The sequence below is a fragment of the Acomys minous genome (assembly GCF_964271855.1).
Source record: "Acomys minous genome assembly, chromosome: 12".
NCBI classification, from domain to species: domain Eukaryota; kingdom Metazoa; phylum Chordata; class Mammalia; order Rodentia; family Muridae; genus Acomys; species Acomys minous.
Window position 1 is genome coordinate 101181176 of NC_140493.1, and position 12356 is coordinate 101193531.

General features: G+C 47.9%; 1 pseudogene across 1 annotated transcript; it reads right to left on the reverse strand.

The window, feature by feature from the left end:
- Positions 1-829: 829 nt before the first annotated feature.
- Positions 830-10797, reverse strand: LOC311578407 (small ribosomal subunit protein eS6-like; annotated as a pseudogene). The gene is made up of 2 exons: positions 10611-10797; positions 830-1637 (listed from the first exon to the last, which is right to left on the reverse strand). The product of its transcript is annotated as a small ribosomal subunit protein eS6-like (transcript).
- Positions 10798-12356: the final 1559 nt, after the last annotated feature.

A 12356-nucleotide genomic window follows, 5' to 3' on the forward strand; every position in this document is an offset into this window, starting at 1 on the left:
GGTCTACAAAGCCAGTCCAGGACAGCCAAGGCTACACAGAGAAACCCTGTCTTGAAAAACCAAAGAGAGAGAGAGAGAGAGAGAGAGAGAGAGAGAGAGAGAGCGCTCACACCTAGAAGGACCCCATCTTCTAGGTAGAAAAGTGTCTTACTCATTTGACCTGTGGCTCAACCCTTTCTCTCCGGAAGCCTTAACCTCAGTAAATGTTTAATCGGTAGGCATTTAGATGTATGGGTGGGTGGATGGATGGATGGATGGATGGGTGGGTGGGTGGATGGGTAGGTGGATGGATGGATGGGTGGGTGGGTGGATGGATGGATGGATAGAAGACCAACTTGACAAGTACTGACAAGTATGTTCTGTCCCTCCCAGGGTCTAAGTGTTCTTTCCCTCCCATTCCACTCCCGTGTTGAGTCTACCCACCAGTGCGCATTAGGTGGCACGGCCTTCAGGAAACGATTAGCCCATGAGTTTGGAGCTCTGCTGATTTCTCAAACAACAGCCCTGCTCCCTTTCACTTCCACCGTTGGAGGTCAAGCTTGAAAGCACCGTGCACAAAGCAGCAAGTAGGGCTACCACACACCAAGTCTGCTGGGCGGGGCTGTGATTTTGGACAGCGTAGCTTCCAGAACTGTGGGGCATAGTGATATTCACAAAGCACACGGTTTGCAGTATTTTCTGGTAGCGGCGTGAAATGGACTCTAAGACAATTGGATTATAAAAGTGACCAGAAGTAACTGTCAGAAACAACGCAGAGCCAGTCCAGGATGTCCTCTTCATTTAAAGTCTTACTAAACGTAACTGCCTTTCTTCTTCCTTCCTTCCTTCCTTTTTTTTTTCAAGGCATGATCATTTATTTGTTACTCTTAAAGATTTATTTTTGACTGGACTCAGACTTAGAAGCAGAAGCTCTCAGCCAGGACAGCCTCCGTGTCTCGGCAATCTGTTCCTGGCGCTTGTCTTTGGCTTCCTTTATTCTCTTGGCCGCAAGTTTAGCGTATTCTGCAGCCTCCCCCTCGTTTTCTTTAGCACGCTGTTTCTTCAGAGCTATGCGTAGGCGTTTGTGTTGGAGGACATGTGGAGTGACAAGATGCTGAATCTTGGGTGCTTTGGTCCTGGGCTTCTTACCGTCTTTGTTTAAGGGCTTCCTGACAACATATTGGAGGGCTTCGACTTCTTTAGAGATATTGAAGAGTTTTCAGACTCTGCTAGCTCTTTCAGGTCCCAGCTGACGAGGCACAGTAGTGTCTGTCAGTCCAGGAACATGCTTCTCTCCTTTTTTTTTTTTTTTAACAATAACCAGGTTGAGAAAACTCAGATTGGCATCCACAATGCATCCACAGACCGACTTGCACTTCCTCTCACAGTTGTCCCTGGTCTATAACAAGAATGCCCCTTACTCAGCAGCAGGCACACTCTGCCATGGGTCAAAACACCTTGCTTCCTGGGAAAGCCTTATTTGTCGTTCCCACCACTGATCAGGACCACATAACCCTTCCACTTTTCACCCAGAGCATCAGCGGCTACTTCTGTGACCGTGCGCTTCTCACAGAACATACGAAGCTCAGGTCCATCGTCCACTTCAGTGGACCACTTCTGGAAAATGTATTCAGCTTCATCTTGACACAGCTGACCACCTAGTAGGCACCACGAAAAAAGAGTATAACTCCCTTTCATTAGGGCCTGGCCTTGACTCACTTCGTGTGCTCAGAGGAGAAACTTATACATATGCTCTCTGCAACGATTTCACATACTCAGAACCTTGGAGAAAAAAAAAAACTCCAAGAAGAACATTGCAACTTCTGATTAAATATCGGAAGGCTTTGGGTTAAAGGAAACTAATTCAGCCTTGCTGAAGCCCGAATGAATTCCCCAGAATACATAAACCAAAAGCCCAGGCATCCATTTGCCTCATGTATAGCTGAAATCAAGGCCACAAACAGCACAGTGGGAAGCTCGCTCTCAAGGGTGGGTAGAAAAGGAGAGGCCGGCTTTGACCAGTGCACAGTGCAGACACGTGTGTAGAAATAGCCCACTGAAACACACTAATAGGTACAATCAATGCATGCTAATAAATAATTAAAGGGCAAGCTCTGGGGGATGGACAGAGTACTCATCAGCAAAAAACACTGACTGCTCTGATTCTCAGCACCCGCATGGTGACCACAGCTGACTGTAATTCCAGATGTAGGAGATACAATGCCCTATGTATGCCCACCTCCTTGAGCATCTGCAAGGGCTACACAGACATACATGCAGGCAAAACACCCATACACATAAAACAGAATACACTTTCTTTCTTAAGCTAAAGAGAAAACTCAGTCTCTCCATGCCTCAGGTTTGCTCCTCTCAGTTTGGCCTTCTTCTTGGGACATTTGTTAAACATGTGGCCATAAAAAGATGCTACATAGCATATAACACTGAGCCTTTTGGTCCTTTCAGCCAATGGCCATGGTGAAAATATCATTGTCTTTCTCAGTGGTTCTCAGCTGCAGTCTCACCACTGACCCTATGGGCCTGGGTTGCATCAGGAGCCCATTCCTGAACCAATCACTGAGAGGAGAAAATTGGAAGGAATGTTCTGATTGGTCAATAGTGATGGCTGACTAAGAATGGAGCAGGAGTAATTAGAAACACAAAAAAGGGAGGATGCTCTATCCAGAAGGAAAGATTTGGGGTGGGGGCACAAAAACACCTTCCAGCTCCGGTAGCCACTTAATGAGTTTCTCTCCCCTTCTCCTTGGATATGTTCGTCTTCATAAAAACCATAAATACTCAGGGATGCTTTGACTGAAAAGCGCGTTGGGAAGCTAATAACTCGTCGGTGAGGTCATTGCTTAGCATGTATGTGGCTTTGTGTTCAAATGCACACGCACAGTCTACCAGGAAGGTAAAAAGTCTTTGCACTGCAAATTGACAGAGGACATTAACAATGACACAGAAGAATGGAAAAACAGTCTGTGTTGACACTGCAAAACCTACTATTGTTACAGTGTCCGCACTGACACCTAAGATGATCTATCGCTAGATTCAGTGCACTCTCTGTCAAAAATTCCAATGGCGTTTTTCATAGAAATAGGGAAAAAGCAATCATAGATTTGGATTGTAATCACAAAACTCTTGACCAGTCGGAGTCTGGCTAGTAAGGCTAGCAGTGCCATACGACCCCATCTCAGACTCTACTACAAAACTGTAGTAAGCAAAGAGCTTGCTTAGTTGCCTGCCATCACCAGGTGGCAGGCCCTGTCCTGAAGATGACACACATTTTGATGGCAGGACACAAGAGACATTAAGCTGGAACTGACCTGGAAACTTCTTCCCTGCCAGCCAGCTTTCACAGTGCCAGGGGTGCTATGCAGTCTGGTAGGGGAGCTACCAGGTCTTTCTTACACAGAGATGGACTGTTCTAGCTTGCTTTCCGTTGCTGTGATAAACACTGGGACAAAAAGCAACCGAGACAAGAAGGGGTTTATTTCCATTCAGGGAAGCCTGGCCAGGAACGTAGAGATAGAAACCAAAGCAGAGATGTTTTGGTTACTTTTCTGTGGCTGTGATAAAATGCCACAACTTTATAGAAGGGAATTTACGTTGGCTCCCGGGGAGTGTCTTAGAAGAGGGGGCATAAAGGATGTAGTTGGCGGAGGATGGGGGAGAGCAGCTGTGGTGACCTGCACAAGACCTGCGTAAGATCAAGCCCATCAGCCCTTCTAGCACGGTGGGGGAGGGGCACCGGAGGCTGGCCTCTACCTGAGGAGATCTGGGCAGCTGATGGCTACTGTGGAGGGGAGAAGAGCCCTGAGTTCGGTTTTCTTAGAAGAATAACCCCTGGCAGGTTGCCCACAGCCTGGTGGGTGGTCCCATACGCATATGTACACAGGCAGCACTAATCAGATTCAGTGGGAGAGACAGAGACAGACAGACAGACAGACAGACAGACAGACAGACAGACAGAGACAGACAGACAGAGAGAGAGAAGAAAAAGAAGGCATGAAGGCAGGAGGCTTGTTGGGGCATCTAGAAGGAGTGGGAGGGAGAATGAGGCGTGGGTATAATCAAGATTCACAGTATACGTAAAGGAAAATGTCAAAGAATAAGTAAAAAGCAAGCTTTAAACAAAACGGCGTGATATTGGTAAAGAAAAAGATGAGTAAACTAGTGAAACAGAACAGGGTTGCAGAAATTCGCACATATGTGGTTAATTGACTTTTTTCTTCATTGGCTTTGTAGGGGGTTTTTCTTTTCTTTTCTTTTCTTTCTTTTTTGAAACACTGTAGCTCAGATCTGGTGCTCACTATGTAGCCCAGGCTGGCCTTGAGCTCAGGATTCAGCCTCCCATTTTGATGTCTGCCCAGTTTGCCAAGGGCATACAATGAGCCTGTACAGTGTGCTGGGAAGTTGGATACACACACACACACACACACACACATACACACACACACACACACACACACACGCATAGCTCTTGCTGAAACCAAGGCTTAAAGAGAACCCGAAAGGTGTGACTGATGAGGCCGGGACAGCCATAGGAAGACACACAGGGAGAAGACGTTTCATAGAGACCACTGTGTGGCAGCACCTGGCCAGAGGGAGGAAAGCAGCACACAGTCACAGCAGTGGGTGTCTACCAGGTGCGCAGAAGACCACTGCTCAGAGGCAGCCAAGCCTGTGCTGGATGAGGGGGCTGCTGCTGCAACACCTTGCAGGCTGGGGGATGTTGCAGCTCTCATGAGGCCTAGCTCCTAGATTGCCTTTACACCTGTATCTCAGACTCCCTTAACCGTGGTGACCAGAACCTGCCGCAGCTCCATACCACTCCAAACCTGCCATGGTTTTTTCTGCTCCCCTCTAACACGTACATGCTTAGGCAGGTACCTAACAAAGGAAGTCAAGGTAGACATATTGTACCTTAGTGGGTACCTGAACTTCTGTAATTGAGAAGAGGGTTGGAGAGATAGCTCAGCACTGAAGAGCACCGGCTCTTCCAAAGGACCCAGATTTGATTCCCAGCACTCACACGGCAGCCCACAAATTGCCTGTGATTCCATGTTCAGGGTATCCAACAGCCTCTTCTGGCTTCTGACGATAGTGCATGCAACTGATGCACAGACATGCATACAGGCCAAAGACCCACACTCCTAAAATCATAAGTGTGTGTGTGTGTGTGTGTGTGTTTGTGTGTGTGTGTGTGTGTGTGTGAGAGAGAGAGAGAGAGAGAGAGAGAGAGAGAGAGAGAGGGAAAGAGAAAGAGAGAGAGAGAGAGAGGAGTACATATGCTATGACATGCATGTGGAAGTCAGGGGACAACATTGTGGGTCCCAGGAATCAAACACAGGTTGTCAGGCTTGAACTGCCAGCTGTCACTTTTACTCACTGAGTCATGTCACTGATCCCTACGTACGTTTGAGCAAGGAGGGGAAAATCACCTAGACCAGTATCTAAAAAAGAAAAAAATCAATAGAAGAAGCTGGAGTTCTACCATCTGCTAAAGATGATAGTTACTATTGTTTAAAATAGCACTGCCACCAGGTATAGCGGGGCACACCTTTGACCCTGGCACTCAGGAGGCACAGGCAATGGATCTCTGTGACTTTGAGGCCATCCTGATCTACGTTGTGAGTTCCAGGTCAGCCAGGGACACACAGTGTGACCCTGACTCTAAATAAATAAATAAATAAATAAATAGTGCTGTCTATAAAAGACTTGAATAGAACTTCATAAAAAGAGAATAGTCAAGTGGCTGACAAGCATAGGAAAAAAAGCATTTATGTGTTTAAATTCCTTAAAATAATATCATGGGACCAAAATAGAAAAAGGCAAGTAAAAGCTTGGTCCAATCACTTTGATGGTAATGATTCACGTAGAACATGTGTCCCCCCCCCCCACAACTGAGCATCCCATTCCTCAGAAGAAGCTCAGAGATCTGCTCCCCAGGCTACATAAAAAGGGGAGGAGGGATGGATAACAAAATCCGTCAATTTTACTTTCTACACTCTTCACACACAACACGTATCCACTCCGTGGAATATTAAATTCTGCTCTGCATATGTTTAAAAGTATGCAGATGATACACAGATAGGTATATATGTATGTATGTAGCTAGATGATAGATAAATAGATAGATAGATAGATAGATAGATAGAAAGATAAATAGATATCTGTTCAATGTATATTAATTAATACTATATACAAGTATTATGATAAATCTCAGTAAAATGCCCTGTGATCCATCTAGATAAAATTTAAGAAGTCTCATCTACATGAAATACAAAAACATTCTAGACTAGTCTAAAGCGTTAGATGTCAGGGTCATGACTACTTCTGTTAAGGGGAACATCACGGGCTGAGGACCCAAGAGGGTTTCTGGGTGTCTCAGAAGACGTGCTCCTAGAGCTGCGAGCCCCCTCACACGAGAGAGTCCCCTTTGTAAAGGATCTACGCAGCTGTACCCTGGTTGCTCTATGCACTTTTCTATTTATGTCAAACTTCAATGAAAACGCACCTTTCAAAAATACTGCCTGTTCGGAAGGTACACTGAGCAGATCAATGCTGCTGTGATTCATGTGCCTTTGCCTTTTAATAACAGTCCCGTTCTCTCAGAAAACAGTCCCTTTCACCGTGACATCAGTGTCATCCATCAGGCACGTCCGTCCTTCCCACCGCCGTACAGACAGCTGTGTCCTCCGGTCTCACGCTGACCGGCCCTTTGTGCGCGGTCTGCTGTTTATCATCAAGGCCCGCTCTGCTCAGCACCTAGGCTCACGTGCAGCCTCCTGCCCCTTCCCCAGACGCTTGGCTAGTTTTGTGTTTAGCAGATGAAGTTCCACTGATAGACAGCGGATGAAACAGAAAGATCACAGAGTCCGAACCTCACGCCTCCTGACTCTCAGTGCCCTGCACCAGCCGTTTGACTTACTCTGAGCCTCGAGTTTCTTATCTATAGAACACAGTAATGGCAGTGCCTACCCCATCTGAAGAGGCCTTAGTGAACACGAGTGAGCTTTGTTACTGTCATTGTTGATGGAATAGGAGGAGACAGGCTTCAAATTAGCTTTTTTTTCCCCTCCAAACTTCAAAACTAATGTTTTATTGGGGAGATAAAAACACATGAAATGCACATAAAAGAAAAAAAAAAGAAAAGAAAAAAAAAAAAAAAAGAAAGAAACAAGAGCTGAGGAGACCAGTCAGTCAATAAAGTGCCTGTCTTGAAAGCGTAGAGATCTTGAGTTCAGTCCCTAGAACCCTCGTAAGATGCTGAGTAAGGTGGTTCACCCTCCTAACCACAGTGCTAGTGAAGTAGAGACAGAGAAGGCCTATGAAGGACACTGGATGGCCACACCAGCCTAACTGATGGGCTTCAAGGTACCAAGAGAGCCCCTGTCCCAAAAGAGGTGGACAGAGGCTGGAGAGACCGTTCAGCAGCCAAGAATGTCTGCTCCTCTTCTAAAGGACTGCGGTTTGGTTTTGAGCACCCACAAGGTGGCTCACAACCATCTATAGCTGTAACTCCAGGATAAATGACACCCTCTTCTGACCTCTGCAAGCACCGGACACATAAAATATTTTTTTTAATAGGCGGACCACATTCCTGAGCATAACACCCAAAGTTGGCCTCTAGCCTTCACACACATGTGCATTTGCACCTCCATATACATATGCAACTGCATGTGTACACATTTGTGCACATGCATACACACACACACATACACACACATTGTTTTTCTGGCATGTAATTCTGTGGCGGGAGAACAAAGCCTCGAGAAAAGCTGCATTCATATTAATATATGAAAGAAGCCAATTGCTAGAGAAAAACTGGATGCCCTGTCCCACCTGGGATTCATACAACAAACAGAGCTGGGAAAACATAGGCTATACAAGTGAGGGAGAGTGTGTGTTGTGTCAATGTCCTATACCTGGTCATGAGGCTCCTGGCCCAATGCCCTTGGGGCTTTCCTTCCTACCTTCTGGCCCAGAGTATTCTCAGAGCGATTTCCCTTTCTTAATTAACTGTCTCTCTTCCTTTTCTAACCATGGGTCCTTGGGGCGATTTTATTTACTGTGGCACACAAGAACCTGGCTACTTCAGCGGGTGCCCCAGGATTCACATCCACACCTATAACATGCATCTGTGTGTGCGGTGTGCCTACATGGATGTGTGCATTTGCACGGTGCAAGGGCGCAGCCACACATACGTGCAGGTGCACCTCGAGATCCCAGGTTGACGTCAGGCTTCTTCCTCCTTGGTTCTACACCTTACTCACGGAGGCAGGCTCTCTCAGCTGAACCAGAGCTCACTCATAATGGCTGATTTAGCTAGACGGCTCGCTCTGAGGAGTCTCTGCCTCTGCCTCTGCCACAGGCACTTGGCATTAATGTGGGTGCCAGGGAACCAAACCCAGATTCTCATTCTTGCTCAGGAAGCTCCTTACCCACTGAGCTCGAAGGCTTGGTTTTTTTCCATCCTGCAGTGCATTGTGGGTCCATCCCTGCATCATCACAGAATCTTTATCAGCTGTTCATCACACTGTTCTACAGAGGCACCGTTTACACTCTGCTCAGTGTAGGAGGAATAGCTTGTTCCCCAACTTCTAGAGCTATAAACAACACAGGCATCAGCATCTCTGGAGGTGACCTCCTCAAGCGGTTCAGGATCTCACCGGGCTTCAGTTGGAAAGAAGTAAATGAGATTACATACATAAGGTGTCCAGAAACGACGCCATCAGCCAAGGATGACGGGGATGATAACGATGGAGAACCAAACAACAGAACGTGTCTTATTTGGTTCTTGAGACAGAATTAGCCCAGGTTAACCTTCAGTTCACCATGCAGCTGAGGCTAGTGTTGACTCATCTCTTAATTCTACTGCCTCTACCACCATGCCCGGGTGACAATAGAACTTCTTATAAAAACAGGTCTTCCTTGAGACAAAACTTTGCAGATGTCTAGTCTTCCGGTAAATAACTTACTTTGCCCTCAGAACCGCCCTGCCCAGATCCTCTCTGCAGGCTGACACACACCATCTCCCAGCTGCTGGGGGCACTGACTACAAGAGGCTCAGAGGAGCCCCAGCCCCGTTGTCTGAAAAATTGCCATTGGCCTAAGGAACCACTTAGGTGGGACACTTCTGAAATGTCACCCGCTACACACACACACACACACACACACACACACACACACACACCCCATAGCCACAGCCATCGGACGACTGGCGTAGAGTACGTAAGACCCCAGGGGAACCACCATTCACATTGCAAAGCTCCCATGCAGCCGGGGAAAGATCTGACTTCACCAGAGCCTTCTCTTCACCAGGCTGCTTCCTTCAAGTTTCTGGCCCAGAGTTTCTCTCAACCATTCACACGAGAACCCTTGTTTTGAGTGACCCCACCCTAAGAATACTTCCTGGGGAAGTGTATGAAGTTAAAACAACGTCTTTCGCGTCACGCAGCATAGCCTGGGAGCTCAAGAGTGAGATGCTACTTAAACCAGGTTCGACAACCTGTAACTTCCTGTTTAAAATACCTGCAAACTTAAATGCAGCGGATTCCCACATCTAGCAACGGAGGAGCCTGTGAGCCACTCCGTGACCAATAGCAGGCCAGCGCTCGGAGGAGAATGTGACATTCCGTGACCCCACCACCACCACCACCACCACACAAAGAAGGGCCAAGCAAGCTACTTAAACGGGACCCAAGGAAGCCAGGGTGCCTTGCAGGGCTGGTAGGCTAAAGGCAAATGGAGATACCATCAGGACAAAGTTCAGAGCAGGGCCAAGGTGAAAAGTGAACTGTCTGACCTGGTTCACAGGCACCCGCAGGACAAGGACGTGCATTGATACGGAGCCACCTGATGCTTGCCCAATACAAATAGCTATAATCAAGACACCTGCTACCGCCTTTGGGTGGATGCGCCAATGTCTTTAATCTCTTCCTTTCTTTCTCCTTCCCCCCTTGGTGACTGGAGTACCCACTCTGTGGGGCCTTCTGCTAGAGCCACACTGGTAATGGTGACAAGACTTTGATGCCCCCCCCCCTCATTCAACAGAATGTTGCTTAGTTCAAAGTGAGGAACAGAGGCAATTCTTTGCTTTTAAATTATTAGCTCCCTGAGTCTTCTGTAATGATATAGTTTGACTGAAGTGTGCAGTTTATTAACTACATAAAGACGACATTATCAGAGCGGAGGAAGGCCGCTGCGAGTTTGCCTTTCAGCCTAGCAGCGGGGGTTCCTGATACTTTGATCTCAATCAATGCTAAATGTCTTTGTGAGATAGAGGGAGCGGGCTGAAATTATCTTTGGCAGGGCGGCAGCATCAATTATTCAAGCCCTTTTCCTTATGAATTAAAGTGTTCTTCAACTTCTACCCCACTTGTGGGCTTGGGTGGTTTTTTTTCCCTTTTATTGTTGTTTTTCTAGTCAGGAAAGGCACTTGGAATAAATCTCCAGGCACTTGATAATCATACTCAGGCTGACCTTTGAAAATCCATACACATACACACACACTCTCTCTCCTCCTTCCTAATTGCTCTCTCCACCCTCAGTTCCTCCCCGCTCCCCCGCCCCCCCCCCCAGTCTTCTCTGAGGCGACCCAAAGGACTCTTCAGAGAAAAGGGCACCGTTGTTTCCATTGGGCTTCGTGCCAAAACGGTCAGCAGAGACCAATGAAGTAACCTCTTGACGAGAAGTGTCCGTTTGAAGCTCAATGAAGCAGAGGCGCCCGCCCGCACGCCACTCGAAGCCCTCCTGGCTGCCCTCAGCAGCTCGCTGGCTCCCCGGAAACGGCTCCATTCGCAGATTGCCCATGTGATCCTGAGCATGGTGCCTTCTGGGATGTGATCTTGAAACTACAGACTAACGTCCAAGAGGGAATCATCAAAACAAACTAGGAGGTTATATTAGGGAGTGGAAGACAGGAAGAGGAGGGAGGAAAGGGAAAAGGGGGGAGGGGAAAGGAGGGGAAGGAGAGAGGGGAGGGGAGGAGAGGAAAGGAGAGGAGAGGAGAGGACAGGAGGGAGGGGAACAGAGGGCAGGGGAGGAGAGGGGAGAAAAGGGGAGGGAGGGAGGGGACGAAGGGGAAGGGAGGAAATGGGAAGGGAGGAGGGGGGAGGGGAAGGAAGGGGAGGGAAAGGGAAAAGGAGGGGAGGGGAAGAGAGGGGAGGGGAGAGGGGGGGAGGGGAGAAGAAGGGAGGAGAGAGGAGGGGAGGGGAGAGGAGGGGAGGGGAGAGGAGGGGAGAGGAGGGGAGGGGAGGAGAAGGGAGGAGAGAGGGAGGGGAGAGGGAGAAGAGAGGTCAGAGTGCATTTGGTGTGCAGTCATCCCTCAATAGCTATAGCGAATTGGTCTTAGAACCCCCTGAGATACCAAAATCTACAAATGCTCAAATCCCACGTACATTTGATGATTCCTTTTTTTTTTTTTTTTTTTTAGAACTTGCTTCAAATAATCTTAAATAAGCCTAAGTCATCTCTAGGTTGCTTTTTAAATAACGGTTTTACTTATTGTTTGTAAATTTCGTACAATATACTTTGGCCGGATTTCCCTCTGCCTTCCCAGCTCCTCCCAGATCCTCTTCCAACTCCTCCACCCACTCAAGTTTATTTGCCATCCCCTCTTCAGAAGGATCCCTCGGGTCCAGTTTGTATGGCCTGGCTCCTCTTGAGCATGGGCCCTGCCCTGGAGCGTGGTTGATATACCCACTGAAGAAAACGGATTTTTCCCTCTCTCCCAGAAGGTATCAGTGCTAAATCGCTTCCTGTCTGGGGCTGGGATTGTCCCCACCCCATGCTCCTCCATGCTGGGATTTTATCTGGCTTGAATGTGTTTGGGTCTTGCACAGGATGCCGCAGCCTCTGTGAGTTCATCTGCCCTGTTATGTCTGGAAAACACTGTTTTCATCCACCTTGGTTACCTCTAATATCTGCTCTAACACAAATACGGCATAAGCGCTTGTCCTCCGTATTGTCTAGGGACAGTGGCAAGGAGGGAAGTTCTGGGCATGCTCACCAGGTACAGTGGTTCTCGGAATATTTTCCAGTTGGCATGAGTTGAATCTACAGCCCCAAGATCGGCAGAGAGAACGGGTTGACCAACCGCTCTGGGCTAAGGACGGCTTTTGGACACCTTCACTCTGGCTCAGTAATCTTATCCTGCCCTTGTCCTTTCAAGTGTGAGGAATGGCCCGAGGAAGTACTAAAGCAAAGCGAGGGGCTGGAGGAGATGAGGGAAGAAGTGAGGAAGGCAGCAAAGTGGGTGTGATTGCCTCCTCAGTGATGGGGGGGGCGGGCATCACTAAAGATGAGTCCCACCAGGAACCCTTCCAGAGACTCCGTGGGACATGGTTTAGAATTGTCTCATTGAAGATGAG